Source organism: Aplidium turbinatum, chromosome 15 (genome assembly GCF_918807975.1).
Source record: "Aplidium turbinatum chromosome 15, kaAplTurb1.1, whole genome shotgun sequence".
In the NCBI taxonomy this organism is placed as follows: domain Eukaryota; kingdom Metazoa; phylum Chordata; class Ascidiacea; order Aplousobranchia; family Polyclinidae; genus Aplidium; species Aplidium turbinatum.
In genome coordinates this window covers 3,695,535-3,701,534 of record NC_137486.1, presented here as the reverse complement: position 1 = coordinate 3,701,534, position 6,000 = coordinate 3,695,535, and positions in this window count along the sequence as shown.

The window sequence follows — 6,000 nt, the reverse complement described above, 5'->3', positions numbered from 1 at the left end:
TGCTTCAACAATTGATGACATTGAATCAGCGTAACAAAGATGAATGCTTCACACTAATCACGAGCAACTTAGTTCAAGTCTTACGTCACAATGTCTGGCTTTGATCGAGTAATATTGATAAGGCAAGGTTGGTTACAAAATTAGATTATACGAGTAGTCTAAGTTTTGGTATCACAGTAAGAAAGAAAGGCCCAGGAAAAGTTCACACGCAAAAATAAACCTAAAGAAAAAAGCCTAGTGAAACTTTGCACAGTACAAAATAGGAGCGTTAGTGTAGAAGTTCTCCGACTCGTGCCAGAGCATTGTGACGCAAGAAGCCACACAACCTCGTTTGGTTTGGTGGAATTTAATTTGGTGGAGTTTAATTAGTTATGCGGCGTATCAAGCAGCTGCACGACGCTTTGACTCTTCAAGCGCATGTCGTTGGTCAAATGAAAGCCTTTCAGAGTGACTTCTCTGAAATTTTAAAAAGCCTTCTAAACCGTAGCTATAGTTCTCAAATGACAAAGAATTATCAAGATAAAATGATTAAGCGTGATGATCGACGCTAAAACTGGTGTGTCCGCCGTGAGACTTAATTTGTCCGCCGAGATAGCTGCTCAGACCGGACACGTTTGTCCGCCGTCAACAAAAACGAATTTCGAGGCCTGAAATGCTATACTTGTTCTGATTGAAATTACTTTCTGTAACATAATACAAATTAAATCACTACTGTGAAAGCTCGCGGGCTGCAAAAATTCTATCTGCGGGTCTGTAGTTGGACCACGCTGCATTAAGGCATTGTAAATGAGTGTTAGTCAAACGGGAGCAGCGTTGCCAGATGCTGGAAGCTGCTTGGCACTAAAAAATAATTAAAATTTCACCAGATATTTAAAACACCCTAAATAACGCAATTTCGCCCAAGATACAAATAGGTTTTAAGACATTAGACACTGTCATCGCTCAAACCTCTTGCAAAACGTTTTCTATACGAGCAGAGATTATTCGCTAAAAAGTTTTTAAAAAAAATTGATTGCGGAAAATTTCACCAGATTTTACCACAAAGTTGTCTGGTTCCAAGGTCAAAAAGCTTGGCACCAAAGACCTCTAAATTTCACCAGAATTTTTTAGTTTGGTATTCTATTTCCCCATTTAGCAATGTTAAATGGGAGTGCAACTTAGTTGCCGTCAAGCCCGCACTGGAAAAGCATCGCTCGGAAGATGCTGATGTGGCTGGTATGCTGAGATATTTCTGAGCCAACTCCTTTAGCAAAAGCATCTGCTCAATGTGGTTACGCCACCAGTCAAACTATCGCAGAGTTGCATACGCAGTAGGCTGGCGCAAAATCTCCAAAAAAATTTTTTTTTCTTTTAAATTTTTCGTCAGTTTGGAATATTGTTCCTTTTGGTAAATGTATCTCCTACACCAAATTTTACAAAAAAATATTAACGTTTGACCCTGGTTCACCTGGTTTGAATTTTTTCAAAATATCGAATTTTTGCTTATCCCTGAAACTGCTCACTCGCTATCTTCTAATGCACTCTAGTATCTTAATGGACACAATAAGAGGCAGTAACACAAACTTGTAGCAAGCAAAGTAGTTTAATTAGCTATTCCATGAACACTGACACATGCATTACTCTCAAAATGTCGAATTCTACCACATTTCAGACATGATTTTGACGATGTTTATCGATTTTCACAGGCCAACAAAACTTTTTTATATAAAGACATGTGAGAGTCATTTTAAGGTATTTCGAGGCCCCTGATTCTAAAAATGCACTAAGTTTTCTCGAATTGGCTTTAGTTTCTGAGTTACAGCAAAAACATTTTTTTCGCAATTTTGAGCCCCTATAGATTTAACGTCGTGTCGTTTACTACATAGATAAAACTGGAAGTAATCCCAGGCACATTTCTGAGTTGTATAAACGCTATTTGGAACCAATCACGTTGATTACAACCCAAACAAACAGCTATTTAACGTTTACTGGCCTAGTAACAATCAAAATATGATGCGAAGTAAGCCTGAGGATACAAGATGTAGAATATATAACTTGCGTTTTGCATTAATATATTTGTTGATTTCAACAGTCTCAGACTTACTAAGTAAGCTACTAAGTACAAACAAAATGCATACATTGTTTTGCTTAACAAGCTAGACAAATAAACAAAACAAAGCTATCGATGAACAAACGCAACTTTTTATTATGATTGGCCTACTGAGCAACACCCATCAAGGTACGAAGGCCATTTATATAATTACAGAATACAAAGTTATGTTCTTCAGTAAAGTAGCTGCATTTATCCTTGCTGCGGAAGAACGTAATCTTGGCCTTGGAGTCAAGAATGCCATGTTGATCGAGATGAGGAGCCAAGATTGCAGCTACCACTTTTGATAACTAAATCTTTAACTACTACAGTAGGTGGTAGAAATGGTTTTGAGAAAAAAACTTGACCTTGCTCCAAAACATTACTGCAGGTATTGAAGTTACTCTCAGTCATGCCCGTTTTCCTATTGTTTCAAGCAAATCACCATTTGAAACTATAGAGAGGGCAAACAAAAAACAGAAATAGCAACGTCCATGCAATGACTGCCTTGCACACTCCATGTAAACATGATGTTCCAACTTCCTTCGAACATCCTCACCGTGCAGAAGTATCAATTTTCATGGTGATTCCACAGCTCTCTTTATGTCATGGCACTCTGAACTTCTTAGCCTTGAGCCCAGAAACGGGTTTGAGTGCAATGTTTGTATACTTTAGGAGGAACCCAGGACTTATCTTGATCACCCAGCTTCATGTCAAAGTAATAATAATAATGCTTGTTTTTATATAGCGCTGTATCTATCGCAAAATGTGTTGGTCCTCTGCATTGCTTCATGCAGCAAAATATATCTGGGTTGTTTGTACAGCATCCTACTTGTCAAAGGCATATTTTATTAGCCTATATGCCATTTATTTAGCCTATAGACCAGAAAAAAACTTCTTGCAGCAAAGACTTGGCCTTAGCAAAGGCTTGGAATAAAACTTCATTTGTATAAGTATCCATTTCAGTAGGCCTACCTTTTCAATATAAAGCTGCATTCATAAACACATGACTTTCGGGATATTTTTCTTGTGATGTAGGCCTACTGATTCACAACTGTTTTCATTGAATATTTATGTCTCCCTTATGTTAAACACAGTTCATTTCAACCTTTGCTTGCGTTTTGAGCTTTCGTACAATATGAACCAATTGAACTAGACAAGTGCAATTATGACATCATAATGGTAAACAGGGCTGAAAATGAGTAATTTGCTAATTGAATGCTTTTGAGAAACGATTTCAAACATATTTTCATTGTCGAATATCTCGAAAACTAGAGGCAATTCGAAAAAACTAAGTGCATTTTCGGAATCAGGGGCCCTGAAATACTCTAAAATGACTCTCATCTTTTATGCCAAATTTTTTTGTTGGTCTACGACGTTATAGATTCACTGACTGCGAAAAGGCTGTAAAATCAACTAAAATGACACTAAAAGCATGCACTAATAGTGACTCTCAGACTTGGAGTAAGGTTAAGATGTTCCACGTGGAAGTTAACAGAGGAAGTGACGTCAAAATCACGTGGTCAAATTTTGAGAAATCCTCTCTTGAGATACTTCTAAACCACTTCGAAATTTACTAATTTTTCAGAAAAATTCAGAATTTCTCCTTGGGTGAACCAGGGTCAAAGGTCAAAACCCAACAAAAATTTTTGGTTTACAAATATCAGTGAGCAAAATGGAACATTATTCCAAACTGACAAAAATTTTAAAGAACATCAAGGAAAATGAGCCACCCTAATACGCAGTCGCATGTGGATTGATAAAAAGGGGTCCACGTCTTTTAGGTGCAGACAGTTAGACGCTGGTCAAATAGGCGCACACACTGTGGCATCAAGATATTTAGGTGCGGAGCACTGTGGCGACCGTTCATTTAGGTGCTATTCCTAGTAAAGTCTGCAAATTGTATCAGCTCAGCTTTGGCAAAACCTAGTCGGGGTTTTGATGGAAAACTAAGTTACTCTTCACTCAAGCCTACTACCCGCTTGAATCGGAATGGCCCGATTCGGTGAGTCCGATTCGGTGAGTTCCCTATTCGGTGAGAGCCTTTTTCGGTGAGAGCCCTATTCGGTGATTTTTTTTTTAAATTATTGCGCGCCGTAGCCTAATTATCATTCCGTTAGGGGTTTGAGGTTTGGGGGTTTTTGGGGTTTGGGTTTTTGGGGGTTGGGGTTTTTGAGGGTTTGGGTTTTTGGGGGTTTGGGTTTTTGGGGATTGGGGTTTTTAAGGGTTGGGGTTTTTTGGGGTTGGGGTTTTTGGGGGTTTGGGTTTTTGGGGGTTAGGGTTTTTGGGGGTTTGGGTTTTTGTGGGTTTGAGGGTTTTGGGTTTTTGTTTTTTTTTGGGTTTTTTGGGGGTTTTTGGTTTTTTTTTGGGGTTTTGGGGGTTTTGGGAGTTTTGGGGTTTTTTGGGGGTTTGGGGTTTTGGTTTTTGGGTTTGAGGTTAGGGGGTTTGGGGTTTTAATTAGGCTACGGTACCCAATAATTTTCAAAAAAAAATTCAAAAAAATCACCGAATAGGGCTCTCACCGAAAAAGGCTCTCACCGAAAAAGGCTCTCACCGAATCGGACTCACCGAATAGTAGCAGACCCCGCTTGAATATAGGCTACAGTATATTTTTACTGATGTTTAGTTTAGTTATTATTTGACTTATACAGTACATATAACTAAAAGTGAATTCAGTCGTGTTCGGAAACTTGAATAATTTATTGATGAAGCTTTCGCCGACGCAAACGTGGACAAACAGCAAATAAATGCCAAACACGCAAATTAAAAAAACAGTATATTTTTCTGTTCAATATAACATTTTGTGTGAAAAGCATTGCCGGATAAAGCAGCTTCACTCACTGAAGCCATGACTAACAACAAATAAACGCACCCGCATTAACAAAACAACATATTTTTCTGTTAAATACAACATTTTGTGTGAAAAGCATTGCCCTACCTGCCAAGCTGATACTATCTGCAGACTTTACTAGGAATAGCACCTAAATGAACGGGCACCACAGTGCTCCGCACCTAAATATCCTGACGCCACAGTGTGCACGCTTATTTGACGGGCGCCTTACTGTCTACGCCTAAAAGACTTGCTCCCCTAAATGAACGGGCGCCACAGTGCTCCGCACCTAAATATCCTGACGCTACAGTGTGCGCGCCTATTTGACCGGCGCCTAACTGTCAAAGCATTGTGCAATGTGCATGTGTACAAAGCGTGAAGAAAATTATGCGCTTAGTTTCTTTGATTGCTCATGCAAGCGAGTGACGCAGAGATGCATGCGCTGTGCGTTCACTACCACATGCAAAATGTTTTTGAAAGTGGGGATGGTGTCAGTGCAAAGAAAAAAGTGAGTAAACCACACTTTTTTTAGTTCATTGTCTCAAGCTGACAGCTTGCACAAGACTTATGCATATCTTTAAAACCGAATCTTATTACCCGGTTTTATTGCCATTTTGGATTCGGATAGTTTAGAATCCGAATCCTTCTGGATTCGGTATTCTGAATTGCCCATCCTTAAGTGAAGTAGATGTAGATTAGCTGATAGCTTGCAAGTATAAGCTGTAGCAATATCTATTTTTGCTGAGATTTCATTTGGTGATACAATGCACTATTGTTAATCATGAAACACCATTTGACAACTTTTTTTTGCTGAAACGTTATTTGATTAACCTCTATTATCAGCTAATTGCTTTGAATAAACAGATGTCGCTGTGAGATTTTAGAAATCTTCACAAAAAAGGCTGTCGCCAAATCGGATTCTCTGAATAGTAGCAGACTGGAATAATTCAGGAAGTTTTATGAAGCTGATCTTATTTCGCTTTCAAAAGAAGATCGAAAATGTTTACTTCATACAAAATATCTGGAAAAAACTGTTTCAGAAAAGGCACAAAAGGAGTATTATTGCAGCATTGTCATCACTGACAGTAATTCAGACTTACCT